Source organism: Rutidosis leptorrhynchoides, chromosome 3 (genome assembly GCF_046630445.1).
Source record: "Rutidosis leptorrhynchoides isolate AG116_Rl617_1_P2 chromosome 3, CSIRO_AGI_Rlap_v1, whole genome shotgun sequence".
NCBI lineage: Eukaryota > Viridiplantae > Streptophyta > Magnoliopsida > Asterales > Asteraceae > Rutidosis > Rutidosis leptorrhynchoides.
The window spans coordinates 379,995,185-380,007,911 of NC_092335.1; positions in this window are offsets into that span (position 1 = coordinate 379,995,185).

Below are 12,727 nucleotides of genomic sequence, written 5' to 3' on the forward strand. Positions count from 1 at the left end.
TGCGGATTTTGGTTAGGGTTTGATAGACATAAAATGAGCTTTTGATGTTTCGAATGCCATGAAATGTTATTAGTAAGTGTTTAGTTGTAATGTATGTTTCATTACCTTCAAAACGGCATATCATATGTGTGAATTGGATTCCCGAAACTTAAAATGCATTTGATGAACTTGAAACTTTGAAAATAAACCTTTATTGATCACTTGACGAGATTTCGGTTATTGTAATTGATGTTTTGCTTGATGAAAAGTGTTTAGTTGTGTTTCTCGTCAAATTACCTTTCCAATGATATAAGATACGTGTTCTAAGTGTTTACGGTTTGTGAATTGTGCTAAATTGAAGAGTTAACTTTGACTTGAACAATTGAAACTGACCAGGCACCAGACCACGTTAAATGTCGCGGCGCGGCCCTCCTTGGTCGCGGCGCGGCATTTTCCATGTTTGGGTTCTGACCTACATGGTCAAAATTCGAAAAATGTTTGCTATGCTACGCACCTCCGATTCACATGTAACTTGTTCTAACATGCTTATATATGAATAAAAACCTCAGAAAAATAGTTCGGGACCCGACCCGAACGTGTTGACTTTTTCGTTGACTTTGACTTGACCGATTTTGACTTTTAGTTAAACTTAACCAAACGTTTATGCAATCGTTCTAATCTTCTTTTATACTTGATTCTTGCATGAAACTTGACAACGTGATTCACATGCTGTATTATTCGAGTCGTAATGAGCCATAGGACTAATTGAACACATTTCGCCCGACATTGTGTCGTAACCGGTTAATTGATACAACTCACTTGTTTAGGTCAAGGCTAAGCAACTTTCATGCACACGTTTACTTTGTGAAGTACTTTTATACTCGTGCACTCGAGGTGAGATCATAGTCCCATCTTTCAACAACTTTTATGCTTTAAACTATGGGATGAGAAACATATACGTATCATACTTTTACACTTGAACACAAGTACGAAAACGAACATTCCACGTACGGGTTTGAACAAAAAGCCTCAATTCAATTATCATTAGTTACACTTGCAGGGTGTAAACGTGAACTTATATTATGTGATCACATGGGCTTGACGAGCCTCATTCGGACGGTTCGCTACCGTTAGCAGATGAAATATATTTTCGGGTCTAGTGTATGTTCTAACACTACGCAAAGGGTGCAAAACAGTTAAGTTTGATAATTGGGTGCCCGGGATACAAACAACAACTTTGGAATGCAAATGATTTTGATAATCATATTATATTAAATCTTGTGGTTCAAATGCAACGTTTACTAAAACACCTATGATTTCACCAACGTTTTCGTTGACAGTTTTCTATATGTTTCTCAGGTTCATACTTGGCTATTTGATACATGCTTCCGCGTACACTCATACTTGCTAGGAGTCAAGCATGCATATATACATACATACGCTAGTGATAGCACCTTTGGATTCAAACATATCGTTTACATACTTACGCTATTTATAGCAACCGTGATTTAAACTAATTATGTCGCAAGTTATCTCATTCATAATTTATACTTTTGCAAACTTAAAATTGTTGTCGAACGGTTTTGTAAACTAAACTTTGCAAGCATGATACGTTTCAAAAGAACGCACATAATTTTGGTCAAACGAGTCTCATATAGGGACTACGACCACGTAACGGGACCTAAGTTAGCGGCGCCGTCAATGACGATTTTGTCGAGTCGCCACAAACAACTGCACCGATATTGTCTCTACCTGAGGGAAGTGAAGATTTTGTTGTTTATTGTGATGCTTCACGTCAAGGAATGGGTTGCGTGCTCATGCAATGAAATAAGGTTATTGCTTATGGATCGCGACAGTTAAAGATTTATGAGCAGAACTACACTACGCACGACCTTGAATTAGGAGCTGTTGTCTTTGCACTTAAAATGTGGAGACACTACCTGTATGGAACCAAATTTACTATCTTCACTGACCATAAGAGTTTACAGCACATATTCGATCAGGAACAGCTCAACATGAGACAACGACGTTGGATGGAACTACTTAACGATTATAACTATGAACTTCAATACCATCCGTGCAAAGCGAATGTTGTGGCGGATGCTTTAAGCAGAAAGGAGCGAGAGAAACCCCTCAGGGTTAAAGCTCTTAATATAGTTGTCCGTACAAATCTCACATCACAGATCCGGGAAGCATAACGAGAAGCCATAAAGCAAGAAAATGTCGATGTTGAATTTCTAAGAGGAATGGATAAGAAATTTGACATCAAGGAGGACGGAACACGGTACTTTGCTAATCGAATCTGGGTACCAAAGTTTGGTGGATTGAGAGAACTAGTGTTGGAAGAAGCACACAAGTCAAGGTACTCAATTCATCCGGGATCAGATAAAATGTACCAAGATTTGAAGGCATTTTATTGGTGGCCAAATTTGAAAGCTGATATTGCTACCTATGTCGGAAAGTTCTTGACTTGCGCTAAAGTCAAGGCTGAACATCAGTAGCCATCAGGGTTATTAACTCAACCAGAGATTCCCCAGTGGAAGTGGGAAGGTATTACCATGGACTTCATCACGAAACTGCCGAGAACGGCGGGAGGATACGATACTATTTGGGTTATCGTGGATCGTCTCACTAAGTCTGCACACTTCTTACCAATAAGAGAAACTGATAAAATGGAAAAGTTGGCTCAGGTTTACATTAAGGAAGTCGTCTCTAGGCATGGAGTTCCTATATCTATTATATCTGATCGCGACAGCAGATTCACTTCATGGTTTTGGCAATTATTACAGAAAGCAATGGGGACCCGTTTAGATATGAGTACAGCATATCACCCCCAGACAGATGGCCAAAGCGAACGAACTATTCAGACTTTTGAGGATATGTTGCGAGCATGTGTCATCGATTTTGGAAATGGATGGGATAAGTACTTACCACTAGCTGAGTTCTCATACAATAACAGCTACCATGCGAGCATAAAAGCTGCACCTTTTGAAGCGTTGTACGGAAGGAAATGTAGATCTCCCATTTGTTGGAGTGAATTGGGGGATAGTCAGTTGACAGGTCCTGAGATTATTCAGGAGACAACTGAGAAAGGTCTACAGTTTCAGGAACGATTGAGAACGGCTCGGAGTCGTCAAAAGAGTTACGTCGATATTAGACGGAATGACATAGAATTCCAAGTTGGTGACAAAGTTATGCTTAAAGTATCACCTTGGAAGGGTGTCGTACGGTTTGGAAAACGAGGTAAATTAAGTCCTAGATATGTTGGACCATTCGAGATAACCGAAAGAGTCGGACCGGTAGCTTACAGGTTGGAACTGCCACAAGCACTCAGTGGTATACACGACGTTTTTCACGTATCCAACTTGGAGAAGTGTTTAGCTGACGAGAATTTGATTATTCCATTAGAGGAACTGCGTATCGACAATAAACTTCATTTCATTGAAGAGCCTGTCGAAATCTTGGGCCGTGAGGTCAAACAGTTGAAGCAAAGCAGAATTCCTATCGTTAAAGTTCGGTGGAACGCGAGAAGAGGACCAGAGTTCACGTGGGAGCGTGAAGATCCGATGAGACTAAAATACCCGCAACTTTTTCCCGAGGAAACTACTTCAGTGGACGATCACTAAAATTTCGGGACGAAATTTTCAATAACAGGTGGGTAATGTAACAACCCTGCTTTTTCCGTCACTTCCGTTAACTTTCTGTTAATTAATTTAACGACGATTACTTGAATTTTATGCGTTTATGTGTAATAAATACATAATTGATCCTTGGAGGGTTACAATAATTAATATGGGTTGATATTAATGCGAATAAACATTTCAGATAAAGAAATACGATAAAAACGATACGGTTTTGATAACTGCTTTTCGAGCAACGAAACGCTCGGGTTTATTTTAATAATTAATTTATTAATTATTAACTTTTTTTAATATTTAATTTATTGGGTTTTTAATAAATTAAACGTTTGGTTGCGTTTTAACGATCGGTTTAGCGTTCCGGGCCTTCGGTACGACTAAACGGCACTTGAAACGGACCACGAGTACAAGCTTTTATGCAAAATGAGCCGAGACCCAAGCCCGAGGCCACATGGCCATGACCTCATACATCATCATCATTGATCTCATGAGTAGCCCATGCATGTTGACTATTAGTTTTAGGCCCATGCATGTTGACTATTAGTTTTAAGCTCATGTTTGTTGACTTTTAGTTTTAAGCACTAAATGACTAACTAGATAATTGTCTAGACAATTATTACATTCTCATTCTATCATACATCCATAAGAGTGCAGCTCATTCCTCCTCCCTCTCTTCTTCTTCACTTCAAACACACACACACACAAATCAACCATCAAACTTGCTTGTTTGCTCTTACTCGTTGATCAATCTTGATCCGATCGTCGTTCTCTACGCGCTAGTATACACAAATTGTGTTTTGAGGTATAATTACACTGATCCCAATTCAATTAAATCTAATTTTATTCAATTACATAGTGTAGTCAAGTCTAGTGCTCAATTGATTGTGTTATTACTCGTTTTTAGTCGTTAATTTGATCAATTGATATTGTTTACATGAAAAACGAATTGTATTTCAAGGATATGATGAGAGTTGACTTTTGATCTGATCATTTAACATGTTTAGATGTTTAGCTTTTGAAAAACTATTAACTTTAGGCTTTGATTTCACTTGATTTCGTTACCGTATGCTTAAGATATGCTAAATCGAAGTTTTGACTAGTTTATAATTGAAATCCGAATTCTTTGAGATATGTGTTTATTGAATTAGCTAATGAAAAGTGTACTACTGTAATTCTTGTGAAAAATCATGCATGTTATACTTAAGAATTGCATCAAAAGCTTTTGTAATGCTCCCGATATGTTTAAACGAAGATTCATACGTTAAAGTGTACCGAAACTGTTTTAATGCTAGAAATAATTACCTAGAGTGGACTAGAAATTGATTGAGGCTTTGATCTTCTGGATTATGTTATTTCATATGTTCCTTGACATATTTCATTTGCATGTTAACATCTGAAAAAGTAAATTGCCATGAGTTATAAGTTTGATAATTTGACATGTCTAGTTACTGTCCAAAACTGATAGATCCGTAAAGATCGGTTAGTCGGTACAAATTGGCTAAACAAAAATTGCTCGATTTTTGATATGTTTTAGTTTAACTTGTCCTTGAACCATTTCCACTGGTCTTGTATCAATTGCATGTCCCTAGCTCCGGTTATAGCCAAAACGAAATCAGTGCGCTGTCAGAAACTGACTTGGCAAACCATAAATATATCCCTTCTGATTCCTAACTTTTAATTATCGTATGAGACCCTGGCCAGACTTTTTGGAATCAATTTTGAGTATACTTATGATATGGAGTTTTCCATGTTTTCATGAATTTTGTACTATGAGATAATATGCTAAGTTTGCTACATGTACATGAACTTTGTGCACAACGATAAACTGAAATTGTGAAATTGACCATGTATGACCTAAAACGTGTTGTTTGACTTAGGTTTGACATGTTGACCAACATTTGACATGAACCTACTGATGTTGACCTTAGTTTACTACTTTGACCAAGTTTGACTTTTGGTTTGACTTTGGTTGACTTTGTTTGACTTGCATGATCTAGTTGACTATATGTTGACTTTTACTTTGAAAAGCGTCGAGTCGAGCAATAAGACAACTTACACTATGAAACCACATTTGCTTAAGACATATATGTTGACCAACCTGAATACATATACTTAGGTTGCATTACTCAGCACTAAACCATACAAGTTATTTGTCCACTTTTCAATCCGAGCTTTATTCAAGGTGAGTCTACAGTCCCGCTTTTTACATGTTTTTCAGGGATGAGAATACACGCTGTTATACTTACATTATTAAATGCTTTTGTATTGACACGAGTACTATATATGCATATTGAGTTTGTTCAAAAAGCCTCTAGCTTGAATACTTTAAATACCATCGGTGTAGGCACAATTTAGATGGACGGATCCGTTAGGTTGGCAACCTCACCCGCTATAAAAACTGTGGTGCATTTACTTTGAACATTAAGACACTCGAACAAGTGTATAACATTTTATGAGGTAAAGGCGGGTATAGTGGATTCTATACTCGGGTCATTGCTAATATTCAGGTGCTCACAGATTATGCAAACGTTTCGCAACTTGGAGTTGTACTTGTAAAATCTCGTGGTCAAGGAAATTAAACTATTTTTCTGATAACTATTTTCAGACACTGTTACATTACTTTAAACCTGTAGATTCACCAACATTATTTGTTGACCTATTTTTGCGTGTTTTATTCTCAGGTCCTTAAGAGGTAGACTTTCGCTGTGTTTGCTGCATGGTCTGGCCGTGGAGTCAGCATATTATTTAAAGAACATTAATTACTTTCGCATTTAAAACTTTTGTAACTGTTTAAATATTGTTGGCTTGTGGTTACGATCACAACTGTGTTTCTATTTTGGAGTTTATTGACTTATGTTTTGAAGTCAATTTTTAATAAAATTAAATGCGATTGCTTTAAATGTCTCATATAGAGGGCGTAACTGTTAACTGTGGGACCTTGATTAACGCGCCGTCAGATGGTAATTTGGCGGGGTGTTAAAGCCGGGGACGTGGAACCAAAAATAATATCATCAACGTAAATCTGAACCAACAGAATGTGACCGTGATTTTTACGGATGAATAGCGTTGTATCAATCGTTCCACAAGAGAAGCCATTGTCCAGAAAATACTTTGTTAAGGTCTCGTACTATGCAAGCGGTGCTTGCTTCAAACCATATAAAGCTTTCTCCAAGTAGTAGACGTGGTTTGGATGAATGGGATCGACAAAGCCTTTTGGTTGATCAACATAAACTTCCTCTTGAAGATGACCATTCAGAAAAGCAGTTTTGACATCCATTTGAAACACCGTGAACTTCATATGAGAAGAAAATGCAAGGAAAAGACGAATAGCCTCAATCCTAGGAACCGGAGCAAACGTTTCATCATAATCAATACCCTCTTATTGTCGATATCCCTTGGCCATAAGACGTGCCTTATTTTGAACCACAATTCCATCAGAATCCTTCTTGTTCTTAAAAATCCACTTAACCCCTATTGGTTGTTGACCCGTTGGTCTTGGAACTAATCGCCATACTTTCAAACGATCAAATTGACTGATCTCTTCTTGCATTGCTACTACCTAGTTCGGATCTAGTAAAGCTTGAGCAACCATTGTTGGTTCAATCTTACTAAGAAAAACAGTGTATAGACACATATTCCGAGTTACCCTTCAAGTTGAGACTGGATCAGATGCATCACCAATGATAAGATCAATTGGATGACCATCGGTTGTTATGTGGAAGAGGTTATACATCAGTGGTATCCGTTGGAACATCAACCGTTGTTAATGTTGATCCTTGATCCGCTTGATCTGATGTAACACCATCTAATGGATTCAATTGAGTATATGGAGAAACAACTGGAGTTGTATCAACTGATGAATCTTGAATTGGTTCAAGATTATCTGTATCTGGAGGTGGGAGGGAGGATGAAGAAGCAACGGGTGAATCAGTTGGTGTTGTATCTTCATCAAAAAGACTTGATTGAGTCTCCACAGTAGTTGACTGTGATGGTGTAATCGGTACGGTTTGAACATTTAAATTCCGTTGAGGAGCATAAAGACTATCAAACAAGACATCCAGTTCCTCTGTTGTTACCGTAGGAACACCCTTCTTCAAGAAAATTTAGTTTTGCGCGAAAGAAGTAATAGACAGGTTAGGATCGGGTTTTGAACTGAGTTGTTCAAAAGCCATTCCCGATAACTCATCGAACTTTACATTAATGCTTTCCTTGATCGTCTTTGTCCATTTGTGATAAGCACGATATGCAACTTTGTTCGAAGAATAACCGAGAAATATGGCCTGATCGCCATGAGTATCAAACTTTCTGAGGCTGTCAAAATCGTTAAGCACATAGCATATACAACCAAAGACACAGAAATATTTGACATTCGGGCGTCTACCATATAGTAACTCATAAGGAGTTTTATCAAAACGTTTATTAATGATGCAGCGATTTTGGGTATAACATGCAGTAGAAATGGCTTCCCCCCACATTTTCGGAGGTAGTTTGGAGTAAGCAAGCATCGTTCGAGCTGCTTCGCACAACATACGATTACGTCGTTCGACTACTCCATTCTGTTGAGGGGTTCGTGCAGCAGAGAACTGATGTTCAATGCCTTGGTTTTTCAAATAACTATCAAGTAGGTCATTCTTAAATTCCATCCCATTATCAGTTCGAATACTCTTAACATGTTTGTTAAAAGAGCGTTGAGTCTTTTTAATGAACTCAATGATAATGGTGGGGGTTTCTGACTTTGTTCATAGAAGGAAAATCCATGTAAATCGGGTATAATCATCAATAATGACAAGCACATGTTTCCGGCGACCAAGACAAGAAATCCTCATGGGTCCACATAAGTCCATATACAATAATTGCAAGGACGATGAAGTACTGGGGTTTTGCTTAAGCCGATGATTAGTCCGCTTCAGCTTACCCATCGCACATGATGGACACACATGATGCTTATCATATTGAAAGCTTGGAATACCATCAACTAAGTCTTTAGAGACGAGTCGATTAATACCCTTGTAATTCAGGTGAGACATCCGGTGATGCCATAACCATGAATTTTCCTTTGTTGAACGAGTGACCAAACACATGGTTCCATGTGATGGGGCATCATTGAGGGCAATAGTATAAAGTGAAGCACAACGTTTACCAACAAGGAGATCGTTTCCATTGGTGGATTGGACAGAGCATTGATGACGTTCAAACAAAACCATGAGATCTCCGTCACAAAATTGGCTGACACTAAATAAACTGCACCCCAAACCCTCAACATTTGAGACCCGTTTGATCATTATGCCATTTTTCACAAAATCTCCATAACCCGTTATTGCTGCAATCTCATCATTTCCAAAAGTAACCGTTCCTAGGAATTTGTCAACGAAATTGACAAGCAAGGATTTATCGCATGTCATGTGTCGAGAGCAACCGAAATTGATATACCAAACACAGACGTCGAAACCCTGTAAACGTTAATTACCTAGAGTTTAGGTACCCAAAGTTTCTTGGGTCCTCTACGGTTTGTACCAACAATAAACTTTGGATCAACAATGAGATAATCATGTAAAGCATCATGCCATTTAGATAATAAAGCATCATTTAAAACCACATTACATGAAGCATCATACGCAATATCAAGTTTTACATCGTTATCAGAAGTCTTAACACACAACTTATTCCAAGTAGATGTTTTTTTCACGGACGAAAATCGAAAAATATGAGATGATTTCCTAGGTCGACTAGCAGATTTCTTTGGTTTAGTTGCTACTTTCTTAGTCGTGGACTTAGAAACTCATACAGACTTGTAAGTCAAATTTGGATTATGACCTGTGACACGAAAAATACCTCTGTTAGTTAGACGTCCAAACTTTTCAGTTGACATATGAGATGATTGATTTTGCAAAATTTTTAATTTTATTTTACGTTCTTTTGCATCATACTCACTCAAATCAGTTTTTGGACTCGTGTGTTGTGTTGACTTGACTGATTTCGTTAAAAGACTTTCCTTTGATTGATTTGACATTGGAATCATAGGAATCTTTTCAGTTAACACAGAACCATTTTGAGAATGAACTCTCTTGACAACAAATTGTGTTGAAGGTGCAACTTTTGAAACACGTTTACCAAATTGAGAACGTAATGGGTTTTTAAGAATAGTAATGGGTTTTGCATCCATAGATGTTGTTATTCCCTTCCCCTTCTTATGAATTCCACCAACACATTCAGACACATTGGTTTCAACAGTAGATGATTGCTTAAGTGTGTTAGCCTGTTTCAGTTGAATTATTTTTTGTTTTAAGCTCTTAATTTTAAGACATAATTCCTCTGCAGAAACAAGCACTTCACCTTCTGTAAAATCATAAGTCCTTTTTTTCTTAGGAAGTGGAGGAAATTTATCACACAAAGCAAGCATTTGTTCTAATGATTGACACTTAAGTTGCAAATCAACATTTTTTTTTTCAACTATACCTAATATACGTTTCAAGTTTCGTACAACAGGTATGTTTTCATAAAATTCATTAATTGTTGTGTCAAAGTCTATCACATTTTCAACATTTGGTTCATCTCGAGGTTCTACCTTTACATCTAAATCAGTTTGACCTAAGGATTCTGTCCCAAAGAAGACAGTTAGTTCATGTGCTAGGTCTTCATAGAAAACATTATCAGAACATGCAGGTAAAGCCGATAGAATTGGTTTCACATTAAAAGTTGGTTCATCAAACACCTCATCTATGGCAATAATGCTAGAACTAGGTTTATTAAACACTTCATTCTCAAGCATTAAAATGTATTTCTCTAGCATGAGTGTTGGAATATAAACCAGTCTACGCTTAGGCACATAATTTTCACGTCGCATATTCTTTTCAGTTTCAACAAGTTCCTTCAAGAAATCAGGATTTGATTTACCCATTTTAGCATTGATTTTCTCATAAATTAAGCTAATTTGATGGTATTTTCTAGATTTGCGATTAACAATAATATCATCAAAATCAGCATCAGAAGCATGCACAAAATGAGATGGTAAACCAGCTTGAAGGTAATCAGAATGATATAATCCTGGAATCTTTTTGAAAGCATTATCTAAGATCTTGAGATCTTCATAACCCAACCCCCACTTGTCACCATGAATTATTTTTGGTCTATTCATGAAAATCGTTTGTTTTGAAAGTTCCATATTCATGATAGCTTTGGATTGATCTGTTCGATAGAGTTTTTCCTCATATCGAGCAAGTTGTGCTTTCATTTGAAAAGACTATTTTGAGAATGAAGAAATTTTAGAGTTCTTTTCAATTATGGTGTTTTCCAATTGAATAATTTTCTTGTTTAGTTTTGAAAGTGTGGGTTCATATTGAGTTTTCAAATTAGAAAGATCTTTTTCTAAAAATTGAACTTTTTCTGCAAGTCGTTCCGATTTTAAACGATAATCTGTCCTTTCGACTTTAATCGGATGAATTAATTTTTTAATATCTTCCAACTCAGTTTCCGTGGAGCTGAGTTGGGCAGTCAATCTTTGCAATTCCGACTGAGATTTAGATGAAGATAGTTTGGTCTTAAAAAGTTTGATTTTATCTTTTAAAACCTTGTTTTCAGATTTTAAACCTTTGATTTCTTTTGACATTGAGACCAAATTCTTCATCATGTCATTTTGCACTTTGATAAAATCATGTGGAATTTCAGATGATTGTACCTCATCATCATCAGATGCTGAGTCAGAATTCTCCATTGCTTCCTTAGCTTTGATGAGCTTAGTCACCTTGCAAACATTTGCATGTTCCACCTCTGAATCTGAATCGTCAGTCCAGTTAAACCAAGTATCATCAACCGATTTCAGCTCTCTCCCAGTTTCTACAATCTTAGCCATCAACATTTTCTTCTTTTAGTAAGCTGCATCCTTCTTCTTAGGCATCTTGCACTCACGAGAGTAATGACCAACTTTACCACAATTGAAACAGATTGATTCATCCTTCTTGGAATCATCAGGACATTGTTGTTGTTTTGGGTGATCAGCTTTCTTGTAGTACGAGGAAGACGATGAGTTCTTGCATTGATTGCTTGATTTGCCTTTGAACTTGTGTTTGTTCAAGGATTTTGTAAACATGGCTGCCATTTTGACTAATTCAAGGTGAGAATAATCAACATCAGATAGATTCAACTCTTCAGAATCAGTTGATTCTTCAACAAGCACTTTCTTGGACAAGCTTTTGGAAGTCGTAAATGATTTGCTCTTCTTTTTGGCAATTAGGGCAAGTGGATCGCCCGGAGAAGACTCTTTCCTTCCTTCTTGAAGTTTAGACACTTTAGGTTAGTAATGCATAAGAACTCCAACAAGCTCATGAATAGTCAACTTATCATTCTCTTTGGTAGATCGAACAATGGTTCCATAAGGAAGCCAATCAACATTGAGCTTTTTGAGAAATTTCATGTTGACTTCAGCATTTACTTTTATGATCTTGCACCTTTTCAACTCATTTAGAACACCATTGAAATGACGGTAGGTATCTTTGAGTGGTTCATTAGGTTCCGGCTTGAAATCTTCATAAAATCCCAGAGCCTTATTCAGTTTAGTAACATCTGACATGTCATAACCTTCTTGCTGTCGTTTGATATCATCCCATATATCTTTTGTTGTTGTGTTACTATCAACATTTTCAAACAACTCATACGGGATAGCTTGCATAACAATGTTCTTTGCCTCTATATCACCCTGAGCTCTCTCACGTTTATCACCAGAAAGTTCATAGACTGAAATTGGCATACCAGTATCCGGATGATAATCCACAAGTGGACCATCTCTCAGAGAAGCCCATATGTACTTTGCTTTCTCACCCTTGTAGTCTATGTACTGAGTGATACGGTGAAGCCACTGAGTGTACTTGCCATCAAACAACACTGGAGGACGGGAATCTGATCCAATGATCAAAGTATCTTGAGTAGATATCTTGAGAATGAGGTAGATTCGGTAAAGATTCGGTATTACTCAAATCTAAGATGAAAAATCACAACAATCTAACACAAATGTCAGATTCGGTAACTGATTCAGTACTGTAGCAGATTCGGTACAGATTCTGTATTGTAGCAGATTCGGTAAACTAAATTCTGTATCAGAAACTGATCAGAAATAC